Source organism: Oncorhynchus mykiss, chromosome 16, assembly GCF_013265735.2.
Source record: "Oncorhynchus mykiss isolate Arlee chromosome 16, USDA_OmykA_1.1, whole genome shotgun sequence".
NCBI classification, from domain to species: Eukaryota; Metazoa; Chordata; class Actinopteri; order Salmoniformes; family Salmonidae; genus Oncorhynchus; species Oncorhynchus mykiss.
In genome coordinates, this window is record NC_048580.1 from 58,674,892 (window position 1) to 58,691,482 (window position 16,591).

The following is a 16,591-nucleotide window of genomic DNA, read 5'->3' on the forward strand; positions in this document are numbered from 1 at the left end:
GTGCCAGACGGGTCCCCCTTCTTAAGCCAGTACATGTCCAGGCCCGTCTGAAGTTTGCTAGAGAGCATTTGGATGATCCAGAAGAAGATTGGGAGAATGTCATGTGGTCAGATGAAACCAAAATAAAACTTTTTGGTAAAAACTCAACTCGTTGTGTTTGGAGGACAAAGAATGCTGAGTTGCATTCAAAGAACACCATACCTACTGTGAAGCATGGGGGTGGAAACATCATTCTTTGGGGCTGTTTTTCTGCAAAGCGACCAGGACGACTGATCCGTGTAAAGGAAAGAATGAATGGGGCCATGTATCGTGAGATTTTGAGTGAAAACCTCCTTCCATCAGCAAGGGCATTGAAGATGAAACGTGGCTGGGTCTTTCAGCATGACAATGATCCCAAACACACCACCCGGGCAACGAAGGAGTGGCTTCGTAAGAAGCATTTCAAGGTCCTGGAGTGGCCTAGCCAGTCTCCAGATCTCAACCCCATAGAAAATCTTTGGAGGGAGTTGAAAGTCCGTGTTGCCCAGCAACAGCCCCTAAACATCACTGCTCTAGAGGAGATCTGCATGGAGGAATGGGCCAAAATACCAGCAACAGTGTGTGAAAACCTTGTGAAGACTTACAGAAAACGTTTGACCTCTGTCATTGCCAACAAAGGGTATATAACAAAGTATTGAGATAAACTTTTGTTATTGACCAAATACTTATTTTCCACTATAATTTGCAAATAAATTCATTAAAAAAACCTACAATGTGATTTTCTGGATATTTTTTTTCTAATTTTGTCTGTCATAGTTGAAGTGATGAAAATGATGAAAATTACAGGCCTCTCATATTTTTAAGTGGGAGAACTTGCACAATTGGTGGCTGACTAAATACTTTTTTGCCCCACTGTGTATACTCTCTCTTAACAAAAAATGGATTCAGTGGTCATACTCCACAAAATCAATATTTAGACATACCCTTGATTGAAATAGACATCTTCGTGTTAACAGTAGCTGACAACTAGGTCATCCAGGAGTGTAGTTTGTCAAATTCCTGAGTTAAAAAACATATTGTTGATTAACAATACAAATCTTCACGGCAGAAATACACACTGTATTTAAAAAGCAAAACTACATGTGCAAAGCGAAATGGCAGTATAAATCAGTTCACCTTTGCAGCCTCTCAAAATGAAGTATTAGTCTGAAATCAAGTACCATTTTTTTTTTATTATTATTCTTTTTTTTTGAAATCAGACCATTTATGCTTCGCACACATAGTCTGTTTGTGTCCTCTCGTCGCCTCCTTTTTAAACAGGTCAGAGGTAATCGAGGGGAGGAAACAAAAAATGGGCTTGTATGAAATGAGACTCCATTTACAGGAGAGGAATCCCTAAATATGTGTTAAGTGTTAAAAATACATTTTGCCTGTTGTGCCAGACATTTTATAGAGGAGTTGCGTAACAAAGAGGAGCAAACTCCTCCATTCACCTTTAACAAATATAGTGACCACTTTCCCGGTTTCCGGGTCACGTCTGAGAGGAGGAAGGACACACACAGCCCTACTCACTCTGGAAAATCCCTACTTGCATTTAAGAAGAATTGTCAGTCACATGACTAAGTGAAAATTTGACTTTGAGTTTGCCCCTATTTAAACAAACCACACATACTTTTGAACACCATACATCTGACAGAACTAAACAGTAAGATCCTCTGACATTCTCCTGAGTGACAAAAGCACCACTTCCCAATCCCATGTAGAATTAAAGCCGGAGATGATGTCAGAGGCTGGCGTGGGTACTAATGGGATATCTACTGGGAATAATAGTCTGGGGAGAAGAGTTGTGGCTGCTCATTGGGTCCGGGGAGGTCATCTTGTGGACGAAGGAGTTTGAGGTGAAACCTGAAACAGAGGTGTGAGTGAAGCACAGCTGGCCAAATAAAAATGTTGAACAGTACTGAAACTCAAGTATTTTCAGTGGAGCAGAGAGTATATGAGAGCAATGAACAGCTGTAATCAATGTCTCCAAGCAGCTATTAACCAAATGAGCAAAACAAGATTGCCAAACACAGACAAAATAAAATGTAAATGTATGCAGCTACCACTCTCTCCATTAAATTGTGTTGCCTATTAGAAAATGGTCAATTGAAGCAAACACTATTTAAAAGCGGATAAGTTGCCAAACAAAGTAAGCCGTCATCTCTTTAACAAGTTATTTCCTATACAATTCAGCAGAAATTCCATCTCAAATTTATACTAAGCCCATTAAGAAATTTGGTACTAATTACTTGTTTTTTGCTGTACAGCCTAAAGCGAAGGAATTGCATTTCAAAATATTTAATGGTTCCTGACTTCCCTGAACAGTTGCGTATCACGGGGACTATTCAATGCTATTGCAGTCCGCCACAGGATGTTTTTGTGCTGTCAAGGGCAGTCAGATCTGCTAAATTGTAATTACTTTGCTACTATGGCCTGTTTATTGCCTTACCTTCTCATGCCATTTGCACACACTGTATATAGACTTTCTTTTATTATATTGTGTTATTGACTGTACGCTTGTTTATTCCATGTGTAACTCTGTTGTTGTTTGTGTCGCACTGCTTTGCTTTATCTTGGCCAGGTCGCAGTTGTAAATGAGAACTTGTTCTCAACTACCCTACCTGGTTAAATAAAGGTCAAATAAAAATATGTTCTTTGGGAGAATTCCTTTGGCATAGATTCAAGTTTGATCACAATAACTATTTTGTGCCACAGAAATTGAAACATCATTTGTTTTTCCTTTGTGCTTGTAGAAACAAATTCTGGAGTGACATGCATCACTGGTTAGAAAAAAATCTTTCCCATATCCCACTTTACTAAAGATAATGTAACTTTCGGTATAATAATGGAAAATAATAACGTTACATTTCTATTGAAAGTTCTACTTATTTTGTGGTAAATTTTATATTCATAAAAATGCATAAAAACACAGCCTTTGCTTTGCTTTTCAGAAATAAATGTTTAAATACTTTGATTCATTGGAATGTATAAGGAGAAAAAAGTTGGCAAAAAGACTCCTGAAATTGATTAATGAATGAGTTGTGAGATATGTTGTACCCCTTGTGTGCTCGGTTTCCCACTGATTCTATTTGAATGCATGTTAGGAGCGGCAGGTAGCCTAGTGGTTAGAGCATTGGACTAGTAACCGAACGGCTGCAAGATCAAATCCCTGACAAGGTAAAAATCTGTCGTTCTGCCCCTGAACAAGGCAGTTAACCCACTGTTCCTAGGCCATCATTGAAAGAATGTGTTCCTAACTGACTTGCCTAGTTAATTAAAATGATGCCTTATTGTATTTGTACATTGGTAAAACAAAAACAATTTAAGACATATTGTAAAAAATGACAGGTTTCTACCTGAAGGGTAGAGTGTTACAATCTACTGCAAAGATAGCCTGCAGAGTTCTATCCAGGTCTGTACCCAAACAATTTGAACTTCTACTTTTAAAAATCCACCTCTAAAAACAAGTCTCTCACCGTTGCCGCCTGCTATAGACCACCCTCTGCCCCCAGCTGTGCTCTGGACACCATATGTGAACTGATTGCCCCCCATCTATCTTCAGAGCTCGTGCTGCTAGGCGACCTAAACTGGAACATGCTTAACACCCCAGCCATCCTACAATCTAAGCTTGATGCCCTCAATCTCACACAAATTATCAATGAACCTACCAGGTACCACCCCAAAGCTGTAAACACGGGCACCCTCATAGATATCATCCTAACCAACTTGCCCTCTAAATACACCTCTGCTGTTTTCAGCGATCACTGCCTCATTGCCTGCATCCGTAATGGGTCAGCGGTCAAACGACCCCCACTCATCACTGTCAAACGCTCCCTGAAACACTTCAGCGAGCAGGCCTTTCTAATCGACCTGGCCGGGGAATCCTGGAAGGAAGTGGCAACTCAACAATGATGATGATGGCCGTGCCAGCCAGTAGAGCGAAAATGGTGAAGAACATCATCTGGTAGGGGTCTATGAAGCGCTGCAGGAAATGGGCTCCCTCCATGGTAACCACGGGAGCAGCAGCTGGAGAGTGAAGGAGGACAGAGGGGTGGGTGAGACTAAGACCTGACCCTGCTCAATGCTCCCTTCTAGCCATTATGAACTTGGTCTTTGTAAAGCAGAATCCCTTTTGAATGTTTTGATACAACAACTACACAATGGTATGGTGCTAGTTGGAGCTGCAGAGAAATCCTAATGTGCTCCATTTCTCCAGCCAATTAACACCTAATGGCTTTATGGATGGCTGGTCAGAAGATGCAGGGTTCACACTGCAGTCTCCTGCTTTCCTACTGATGCAGTAATAATACAGCTCTAAGATGAGATGACAGGCCTAAACATTTTAAAGAAAAGTTACCCAAGTCTCAAACATTTGGGAAGTGTAGTGTCTAGATACTTTTCCCCCTTCTACACCGCATCTTGCTACCCTGCACCATCACAGCATTAAGCCATTAATATATCTTTAGCCCTGTTCCACTCAGAGATGACGTTGCTGACCTTGCATGGTGGTGCTGGGGTCAGCCACGTGGATGAGAGTGACTGGGATGACGAGGGTGTGGCCAGTGGATGAGCTGGTTATGGAGATGGAGGCTGCAGCCTGGGGGTCCATGGCACATGTACTTTAAGAAACTGGGGAAGCTGTGGGACACCTCTCTCTCCTGAAATGAGATGGACAGAGAACTGGACGATACCTAACGGACAGGAGGAGATGGTGGGTGAATCAGCGGGGTTATAGAGAATTAACATCCAGTGCCAAATGTTTTACATCCCTCATTGTCCATCATTAATTTCCTTTCTCCATTTTTATCTCCTCTAAAGTGTGATGAGACCCATGTCAAAGGTACTTTATATGAAAGTTGATTGACATCCAGACCTTCAGGCTGTCGAGTGCTGCGGCGGGGCCGTAGACGGTGAGCTCTGAGCTGGGCTGCAGGTTTATGAGCAGCAGCTCTGTCTGGTCAGAATTTAGGCCTGTCTCAGAGAGTATGCTTGTCCTCTACTATCAGTTGTTTGGAGAAAAGGAGCCCATTCAGCTGACTATATTATCCCTACACTGTTTATGGCCTTCAGTGAATTAATTTCATGAGAGTTACAGGTATTGATTATTCCCTAGTAAACACTACTTCCTTGCCCTCTTTGCCACTCCACACACACACCAGCTGGCCCACTGTGGGTTTAGTAAATCCCTGCATGCATTTTCATTGGATCTAATGGGCGGTTAATGATGTGGAGGTCATTTCCATTATACATAAGTAAACTGAAACTTAGAGCAAAGACCATACAGTGAACATATTGGCCAACATTCACCACATCATTCTTGAGGCCTAACAGGTCCTACCGGTACTGGGATCGAGGCTGGTGTTTGTGAGGTAGACGTCGTGTGCGGAGAACTCGACAGCGTCACTGGTCAAGCTCAGAAGGCAGCTGACGGAGCTCTCTGGGTGCAGCAGGGCGATGGACTCAGTCTGGGTCGAGGAACAGGAGCCTATGAGCTTGTTTCCATTCTCTCTGGTGGTGAGCTGTCCCCTGCTGTCCTTGTCCCCCCTCACCACCTCTGTCCTGGTGGCCCCCTCCACCACTACCTGGCACAAACACACACAGGGAGGCACAACACTGGCATCTCTTGGGGTGCATCTCAATGCAATGACAAAGGAACAGGGCTGGTAAAAGCGATTGCAGGGGTTGCCTCACCTATCCTGTGATGTGGCCCTTTACACTCGTACCAGTATACAGGTGGAAAATGGCAGATTTGAACACTGATAAATGGCTAAATTGGAACACAATGACTGTACAGTATCATGCGATACATGACGTCAGAGCTCAGGCTCTGCACTTCACAGCACTGTATGGGTTTCGACTGACAGCTGTTCTGAACTTCACCACCGAGCACGACAAGTTGCTCCCATCCCTCAAGCTAATTGGGCAACTTTTGCACATTTGTTGTTGTCTGAGTGAGGGTTGCTGTAAATGAAGAGGACTTGATGTATTTTGAAAGACGAGATGTGGAAGATTCTAATACAGTAAATAAACGCTTTGATGTCATTCAAAAGCCAAACACCCGCGAGTCCAAATGTGTCAACGCCTATGATCACTTTGTTTGATGTACAGTTACAAGATGACACACCCTGGGTTGTTCTGAACAGAATGAGCCTATTTGTCCACTGTGAACTAAATCTGCAGTGGAACACGCACCTGAATGGAGTCATGGCTGCTATGTGCACCAAAATGATGATCTGTTTCTCTGAATTGCCTTGTAAAAGCCTAACACTAAGATTGTATTGTATATTGTAGCTAGTCATGAATAGGCTTTCAAATGATGCCCACCTGACCCAGATTGTGATTTATAAATGGGCTGTTTTTAAATTGAGTAAAAAAAAAAAAAAACGTGTGTGATGGCAGGGATGCAGGGGTTGTATTCCAAACAAAAACAACTAGAAGTATGCTTGCTGGAGTTCCCCAATGGCAGAGCTAGGACCTCAAAAAAGCACCTTCATAAAAGTGCATTGAAATTACTTAGGAACTGGTGCACACTTTGGTTCTCTACTGTCTAATAATTTTTCCATAATCTCCAAACTGTTCCCTTTTAATTCCTACCATGCTTTTCATATTGTCTGTAAGAAACATTTCAATTTAGCCCTATAGGCCAATTCCCGCAACGTAAGTGAACAGCTGTGCATATTCATTTCAGTGTTCAGTACAGCAACATGGTATCTGTTAACATCTCCATTCAGAGTCATTCTCCTTTAAAATGTCATTACTGAGTTATCTACTGAGCCAGATAGCATCCATCTAATCCACACGGATCCTCCTCAGCCATTCACTCCCTGCTAATTGGGAAAGATTCATATGTAAATGCACAAAAGGCCTGTAGTAGCCAGAAGGAGGGAGCTGCCTGGAAAAGACAGACAGACTCTATCTATGTGTTTGTGTGAGAGAGAGAGAGCTCAATATCAGAGAGGAAGGCTGGGCTAGTAATGAATCCTTACCATGCTGCCTGCGTCATGTCGCTCTGCGGAGAATTGCCACATAAGGGGAGGGGCATCACACACATTACACCACTATGATCAACATCTACACATATTTAGCAGATGTTATTGCGGGTGTAGCGAAATGGTTGTGTTCCTAGCTCCAATAGCGCAGTAATATCTAACAATTCACAACAATACACAAATCTAAAAGTAAAACAATGGAATTAAGAAAAATTGAAATATTAGGACGAGCAATGTCAGAGTGGCATTGACTAAAATACAGTAGAATAGAATACAGTACATCATATGAAATTAGTAACGCAGTAGGTAAACATTATTAAAGTGACCAGTAATTCCATGTATATGTATATAGGGCAGCAGCCTCTAAGGTGCAGGGTTGAGTAACTTGGTGGTAGCCAGCTAGTGATGGCTATTTAACAGTCTGATGGCCTTGAGATTGAAAAACAGCTTCTGTCTCTCGGACCCAGCTTGCGGTGGGCAGACCGCACCACCTTCTGGAGAGTCCTGTTGTTGCGGGCGGTGCAGTTGCCGTACCAGGCGGTGATACAGCCCGACAGGATTCTCTCAATTGTGCATCTGTAAAAGTTTGTGAGGGTCTTAGGGGCCAAGCCAAATGTATTCAGCCTCCTGAGGTTGAAGAGGCGCTGTTGTGCCTTTATTCACCACACCGTTCTGTGTGGGTGGACCATTTCAGATCGCCAATTTCTGGTCTGGGTAGGTTTTAATAGTCACAGTGGGAACAACATCCCCTATACACTTCCTGATGAACTCAGTCACCGTGTCCATGTATACATCAATGTTATTATACAAGAACATGTCCCAGTCCATGTGATCAAAACAATCTTGAAGTAAGGATTCCGATTTGTCAGACCAGCATTGAATAGACCAGTGCAGTTGTTTGATGGCCATTGTGGTATCAGCTTGAGGGGGAATATCCACAGCTGTGACTATAACCAAAGATAATATTCATTGGTAGGTAATACGGTCGGTATTTGATTGCAAGGGATTCTAGGTCGGATGAACAAAAGGACTTGAGTTTCTGTACGTTATCATAATCACACCATGTTTACTTAATCATGAAACATACACCACCGCCCTTCTTCCCAGAGAGTTCTTTATTCTTATATGCAATGTACTGAGAACCCAGCTGGCTGCATGGATGGGGACAGTATATCTGGAGAGAGCCATGATTCTGTGAAACAGAGTATGTTACTGACCCTGATGTCTCTCTGGAAGGAGATCCTCGCCCTGAGCTCGTCTACTTTATTGTCCTGAGACTGAACATAGCGAGTAATATACTCTGAAGTGGTGGATGGTGTGCCTGCCTCCTGAGTCAGACCAGAAGTCCACTCCAAATACCTCTTCTCCGCCGGCGTCTTGGAGCAGCCTCTGGGATAAGTTAATTTTCCCTGGGGGGTGTGTGAACAAAGGATCCAATTCAGGAAAGTAGTGGGATCAGTTTGGACTACACACTAAAATAACCCCTCTATGGAAAGGTGAGACTCTCACAAACACATCAGTTGTTTTGCTCTAGGACATCATCAGGCCTCACAAGACTCGTCTGAATATATGGAGACTGTTTAGTGCCAAAAATAAGGGGTTAAATACTAAAAAAATCCTGATCTGTCTTCTACCTCTCAGATATAGGACAGACTCTTCAGAACAACCTTCTGAAGGGGGGGGGGGGGGGGTGTACGACTATCTGTTGTTCCATGTAGTGAATCTGTTGTTCAATGCATTTTTATTGGCTAAGAGCAGCAATGCCCAAAATGATGTCATCAAATAATTTTTGTATATCTTTTTTTGATACTACAAGGGGTCTTAAAATTCCAAATCTAATAGCAAAACGATCCTTGGTATGACTTTAAAACACTTCCATATAGCTTAGTAGTATCTCCCCCCTCCCCAGGCTTAGAATCTTGTGGGTGCCATGGTGTACTCATTTACTGTAGTTGTACTGCTGCAGCATTCAGATAAACGGACTGCGGCTGTGCAACGTGCAGTCACAATCACACAGACACTCTTTTTGTTGTACTCAAACAGCAAAACACAGACGAATCCCAGTCTTTCCACTTCTACATATCTCAATGTCCTGTACGGGTCAATATCATAAAAAAGGTACACCCCATACAGAGCATTAGAATGTAATTCAGAAAATCAATACTAGGCAGGGAGTCACTATTTACAATGTTTACTTTGCTGAGGGGCTACAAGAACTGATTGAATAAATGCATTCTGAGAGATTTAAGTATTAAATTAAAATGTTCTGTTCCACTGGTAAAGGCAATGGAAAGACATTAGTTTGAGGAAAGATGGAAGAGTTCGCGACAACAAATCACTCAGAGCAGCTTTGACACTACTTTTCCAGCTCATGATGAAAAAATGATGGCTCCACAGCCTTGGTCCACTCAGGTAACAGCCCTCGAACCCTACCATCCCATCTTAAATTGTCTGCCTTGCTGCTTTTCCCCTTCCTGTTTGCATTTTCTTCCCCAATAAGTACACATTCTGAATCCTGTACCTTCATATCTCAAGTACAAGTTAACTTTATTATCCCAAAAGTGGTAAATTAATTTGACTTTCAGATCTGCACAAAATAGTATTATTGTAAGGTCCTTAGTAACTTGAAAATGAATACCTTTAGGGAAATAGACAGAAAGCAACCATAATTAACCAGAACTAAGAAGTGTGAATTTACGGGTTGGTGGTGAACGAGCGCAGGGAGTTGTGACTGAAGGACCATTCCGGTGTTAGCATGGAGGTGAACAGTGAAAGTAGGGACCATGCCCAGAGGAATAGCAGACAGGCGGTCTCTGTGTAGAATTGGACTGGTGCTGAAACGCAGGTACGACACTGGGACCACCTGGAAAACCACAGAAAGGAGCAAACCTTTTTATGCGAGTAAAGTACATGTTCTATTTTTTATTTTTTTATTACAGGCCTGATGGAAACAGAAAATCTTTCGGCAAACTTTCCAAATGTCGACAAAACACGCTAGAAAACGGTGGGATATTTTTTAGTTGGTCAAATGAATTATGCGAGAAATGTCGGTGGAAACGCTTTTATGGGCAAATATTGATAGAATAACCATTATATCGAAGTAAACTTGGAGTCACACAGTGGCATGTATAGTGTAGTCCTCTCCCACTACGACTCAGGAAACCATGCAGTTTATTAGGCTACAGACTAAATAAGTTATAAACTTCAGAGTGGTGACAGTGCAAGGTGATGAGCTTGATGCTCCTTTCCAATAAATATCGATGGTCTTATTCTGGTGACATGATAATCGATGCTTGGCTGCAGTTTGTCCATATGAATAATCTTATCATGTAGGCTATTTGTGCTCTCTAGCCAACAGTGCACAGACAGCGGTGTTGGCTAGAGCGCACACTTGCTATATAACGCAATATTTTAACTTGTTTTATTCGGTACATGGGAATTTAACCGCAAAAGGTATTTTTCTGTACACTACATCATCATACTCAGCCTTTTATCTGCAACATATTGCGACACTTGCAATAACATCTGCTAACCATGTGTATGTGACCAATAAAATGCAATTTGAACCAGTCAATTTGATGGAAACATCTCATGGGAAAATCTGCATAAAAACTATATGCACATTTTTGAATATACAGTTGAAGTCAGAAGTTAACATACACTTATGTTGGAGTCATTAAAACTAATTTTTCAACCACCCCACAAATTTCTTGTTAAAAAACTATATTTTTTGCAAGTCACTTAAGACATCTACTTTGTGCATGACACAAGTCATTTTTCCAACAGTTGCTTACAAACAGATTAACTCCAGTGGGTCAGAAGTTCACATACACTAAGCTTCTGATAGGCTAATTGACATAATTTGAGTCAATTGGAGGTGTACCTGTGGATGTATTTCAAGGCCTACCTTCAAACTCAGTGCCTCTTTTATTGACATTATGGTAAAATCCAAAGAAATCAGCCAATACCTCAGAAAAAAATTGTAGACCTCCACAAGTCTGGTTCATCCTTAGGAGCAATTTCCAAACGCATGAAGGTACCACGTTCATCTGTACTGTTACGTTCCACAGTTTCTGTGTTGTGGGTTTGTATGTATACATTTCAGGATGGCTTCCTGGATCCCCCAAACAGCTGATTGGTCGGCCCCATCAACAATTGGAGCTGACCCCGCCCTCTCATCAGATACAGCTGTCTGCAATTACAAACGCCTTCTCCAACTGGATAAAAGCCTGTGTTCCTTTGTTAGGAGGGAGAGCTTCTTTGATGTCCTGTGTTGGTTGTTGCTCAGAGACAGGTTTTGTAAAGTATTTTGTAGCCAGTCCTGCTGAGGTATGTTTGTCAAAAGGACTGCGTTTTTGATTATTGAAATTGTTCACTTTATTTTAGTAATTATTCTGTTTCTATAAGGCACCTTGGGAGTGCTTAGGCAAGAGGCCTGCGGGCACACATATACCCGTAGTATGTACTCTGTCTATGCACACTAGGTAAGACTTGGGCGGACCACCCCCTGTAGTTTGGTTAGCGCGCCTGGTGGTGTTAAGGTTTGGTAGGTAGGAGAGAGGACTAACTTACTCTCTTTGGTTCCGTCCAGCCCCTTTTCCCCACATTACCATGTTAAGGAAATAAATTCCCAGTAAACTGTAATATTTTCTGCCTCTGTCATTCTTACCCGAACCTACAATCACATACCTCTTTCACTCCCAGGGGAGTTGAGTGTAGCAGGGTGTTGCGTTCCCTCCTCCAAGAGGCATGCGTAACATAATTGGGGCTCATCTGGGATGATCATTAAACCCACCAAACCCTGCTGCTCTGAGCTCTCTGTGTGGTGGTTGTGAGTTTGGGTGACTTGTTTAGTTTATGTGTGTTCAGTATGGTGCTGTGTACAAATTGGCTGCCTCAGCCATCTCCCAGTTTGAGGTGCCCTCTGTTGATCAGTTGGTGGGTTTGCGGAAAGTAGACCTTTGCACTATAGCCGACTATTATGGACTCTTCGCCACTGAGAAAGCCCTAAAGGCTGAGCTTGTGGTGCTAGTCAGGGAGGTTTAGTGAGAAAACAAATTCTCGTTGAAAGATGAGAGGGAGGCTTCAGGAGAGGAGACGGGTAGACCTTCCGATGCCGACGCGGAGGAAGGGGTTGCTCATACCCCCTTTACATTGCCCGAATTTGACCCTTTATCTTCTGCTTTGGGTAGTTCAGACGGGACTGGCTCCAGTGACTCCATAACCTGCCTGTCATCAAGCCCACTTCGATATTACTTCAAATATTGCTTTAGTCCCTCCATTCCAGGAGTTGGAAGTTCATTCCTATTTCTCTACATTTGAGCATGTGGCCGCTGTGCTGCATTGGCCGCCCCTGTTACAATGTAAGTTGTCTGGGAAAGCCCAGGGAAGTAGTAGCTGCTCTCTCCCTGGAAGACAGTTTACAGTATGATATAGTTAAAACAACTGTTGTGGGCTTATGAGTTGGTGCTTGAAGCTTAGACAGCGCTTCAGGAACCACAAAAAACCCTCACCGTACATTTGTTGAGTTTGCAAGGGACAAACAGTCTCTGTTTAAATGCTGGTCTTCAGCCAGCAAAGCTAACACCTTTGATATTCAGGAGTTGCTGTTGGAGGACTTTAAAAGCAAGCCCTGATAGAATTGTAGTTAATTTAAATGAACAAAAAGTGGCGACATTGGCCCAGGCAGCAGTGTTGGCAGATGAGTACGCTTTGGTGCACCTCGTTTTTAAGGCCGAACGATTGTCATCAGTGCCTAATTCGGGTCGCTTTTCCTCTAACAACCCCAAGCCTTCGCACGAGATACGTGAATGTTTTAACTGTCACCAATAGGGTCACGTGATTGCGAACTGCCCGGTTTTGAAAAATAAACCAAAACAGTCCCTGTCACCATCCCCTAAATTGAAAAGTGTGGGTTTAGTCCAGTCTTTGGCTCGTCCGTTGGACAGAGTTATTGATTCTGCATTTGGGAAACCGGATCCTATCTATGCTCCGTTTATCTCTGCCGGGTTGTGTTTCCTTAACTGAAGAACAAGCGGATCAAAAACCTATACAAATCTTACGAGACACCGGGGCGGCAAATTTAGTAATTGTTACTGATGCTTTACCCTGGTCCCCTGAAACAGATTGTGGCTCGCATGTCATATTACAGGGTATAGAGACAAAACCCGTATCGGTACCATTACACTGGGTCCAATTAGTGTAAGACTTGGAATCAGGAGGTTTACGTGTTGGTGTAGTGTCTACACCGCCAGTAAAAGGAGTCACATTGCTACTACGGAACGATATCGCTGGTGGTAACGTAGTAGTAGTAGACAACCCAGAAATCAATACAGATGATAAATTGGTTCAAGCGTTTCCCCATGTTTTTCCTGCTTGTGTGTTCTACCTCAACAATCTCACAAGCTGGGAGATGTGGTGGATTTGTCTAGTTCCATTTTTGAGAATGTTGAGGTAGAAGACAATGCACAGAGTATTCCTTCTGCAATGCCGACGGTTTTTACCCCCGTAAAAACTAAGGCGGGGGAAAGCGAAATCGCGCCCCAATTAAATGAGTCTGTCACCCCCAAGAAGGTGATTGAATGTCAAAAGGGAGACACCAGCCTTCGCAAGTGTTTTGCTTAGGTAATTTCCACTGAGGAAGCTAAAACTAGAGAGACCGCCTACTTTATGGAAGCAGGAGTTTTGATGTGTAAATGGGCAGCTCATGACACCGTCAGTGACTGGAGTGAAGTGTGTCAAGTGGCTGTTCCTACACCGTTCCGACAGCAGGTGCTCTCCATCACCTATGACCCGGCGTGGTCCGGACATTTGGGGATTACGAAGATTTATAACAGAGTCCTTCAACATTTTTTTCTGGCCAGGTTTGAAGTCTGTAATTTTCATCAACTATGACAGACAAAATGAGAAAAAAAATCCAGAAAATCCCATTGTAGGATTTTTTTATGAATTTATTTGCAAATTATGGTGAAAAATAAGTATTTGGTCACCTACAAACAAGCAAGATTTCTGGCTCTCACAGACCTGTAACTTCTTCTTTAAGAGGCTCCTCTGTCCTCCACTCGTTACCTGCATTAATGGCACCTGTTTGAACTTGTTATCAGTATAAAAGACACCTGTCCACAACCTCAAACAGTCACACTCCAAACTCCACTATGGCCAAGACCAAAGAGCTGTCAAAGGACACCAGAAACAACATTGTAGACCTGCACCAGGCTGGGAAGACTGAATCTGCAATAGGTAAGCAGCTTGGTTTGAAGAAATCAACTGTGGGAGCAATTATTAGGAAATGGAAGACATACAAGACCACTGATAATCTCCCTCGATCTGGGGCTCCACGCAAGATCTCACCCCGTGGGGTCAAAATGATCACAAGAACGGTGAACAAAAATCCCAGAACCACACGGGGGGACCTAGTGAATGACCTGCAGAGAGCTGGGACCAAAGTAACAAAGCCTACCATCAGTAACACACTACGCCGCCAGGGACTCAAATCCTGCAGTGCCAGACGTGTCCCCCTGCTTAAGCCAGTACATGTCCAGGCCCGTCTGAAGTTTGCTAGAGAGCATTTGGACGATCCAGAAGAAGATTGGGAGAATGTCATATGGTCAGATGAAACCAAAATATAACTTTTTGGTAAAAACTCAACTCGTCGAGTTTGGAGGACAAAGAATGCTGAGTTGCATCCAAAGAACACCATATCTACTGTGAAGCATGGGGGTGGAAACATCATGGTTTGGGGCTGTTTTTCTGCAAAGGGACCGGGACGACTGATCCGTGTATAGGAAAGAATGAATGGGGCCATGTCGTACCGTGAGATTTTGAGTAAAAACCTCCTTCCATCAGCAAGGGCATTGAAGATGAAACGTGGCTGGGTCTTTCAGCATGACAATGATACCAAACACACCGCCCGGGCAACGAAGGAGTGGCTTCGTAAGAAGCATTTCAAGGTCCTGGCCTAGCCAGTCTCCAGATCTCAACCCCATAGAACATTTTTGGAGGGAGTTGAAAGTCTGTGTTGCCCAGCAACAGTCCCTAAACATCACTGCTCTAGATGAGATCTGCATGGAGGAATGGGCCAAAATACCAGCAACAGTGTGTGAAAACCTTGTGAAGACTTACAGAAAACGTTTGACCTCTGTCATTGCCAACAAAGGGTATATAACAAAGTATTGAGATAAACTTTTGTTATTGACCAAATACTTATTTTCCACCATAATTTGCAAATAAATTCATTAAAAATCCTACACTGATTTTCTGGATTTATTTTCTCATTTTGTCTGTCATAGTTGAAGTGTACCTATGATAAATTACAGGCCTCTCATATTTTTAAGTGGGAGAACTTGCACAATTGGTAGCTGACTAAATACTTTTTTGCCCCACTGTATATGTTCCAGGATGGCTTCCTGGATCCCCCAAGCAGCTGATTGGTCGGCCCCATCAACAATTGGAGCTGACCCCGCCCTCTCATCAGATACAGCTGTCTGCAATTACAAACTCCTTCTCCAGCTGGATAAAAGCCTGTGTTCCTTTGTTAGGAGGGAGAGCTTCTTTGATGCCCTGTGTTGGTTGTTGCTCAGAGACAGGTTTTGTAAAGTATTTTGTAGCCAGTCCTGCTGAGGTATGTTTGTCAAAAGGACTGTGTTTTTGATGACTGAAAATGTTCACTTTACCTTAGTAATTATCCAGTTTGTTTCCAGGGGGAAAGGAAAGGCACCTTGGGAGTGCTTAGGCAAGAGGCCTGCGGGCATACATATACCCGTAGTATGTACTCTGTCTATGCACACTAGGTAAGACTTGGGCGGACCACTCCGTGTAGTTTGGTTAGCGCGCCAGGTGACGTTAAGGTTAGGTAAGTAGTAGGTAGGCAGGTAAGGTAGGAGAGAGGACTAACTTTGACTTTCTTTGGTTCCATCCAGCCCCTTTTCACCATGTTAAGGAAATAAATTCCCAGTAAACGGTAATATTCTCTGTCTCTGTCATTCTTACCCGAACCTACAATCACATACCTCGTTCACTCCACGGGGAGTTGAGTGTAGCAGGGTGTTGCGTTCCCTCCTCCAAGAGGCATGCGTAACATGTATAAACACCATGGGACAACGCAGCCGTCATACCGCTCAGGAAGTTGACACATTCCGTCTCCTAGAGATGCACGTACTTTGGTGCGACAAGTGCAAATCAATCCCAGAACAACAGCAAAGGACCTTGTGAAGATGCTGGAGGAAACAGGTACAAACATATCTATATCCACATAATCTGAAAGGCCGCTCAGCAAGGAAGAAGCCACTGCTCCAAAATCGCCATAAAGCCATACTAAAGTTTGCAACTGCACATGTGGACAAAGATCATACTTTTTGGAGAAATTTCCAAAATGGCTTAAGGACAACCAAGTCAAGCTATTGGAGTGGCCATCACACGCCCTGACCTCAATCCTCTAGAAAATGTGTGGGCAGAACTGAAAAAGCGTGTTCGAGCAAGGAGGCCTACAAACCTGACTCAGTTACACCAGCTCTGTCAGGAGGAATAGATCAAAATTCACCTTATGTGGGAAGCTTGTGGAAGGCTACCCAAAACGTTTGACC

The 16,591-nt window shown here is 43.1% G+C and overlaps 1 pseudogene; it reads right to left on the minus strand.

The window, feature by feature from the left end:
• Nucleotides 1-846: 846 nt before the first annotated feature.
• The window catches only part of LOC110491123, a 54,602-nt pseudogene continuing 38,857 nt past the window's right edge, over nt 847-16,591 (minus strand).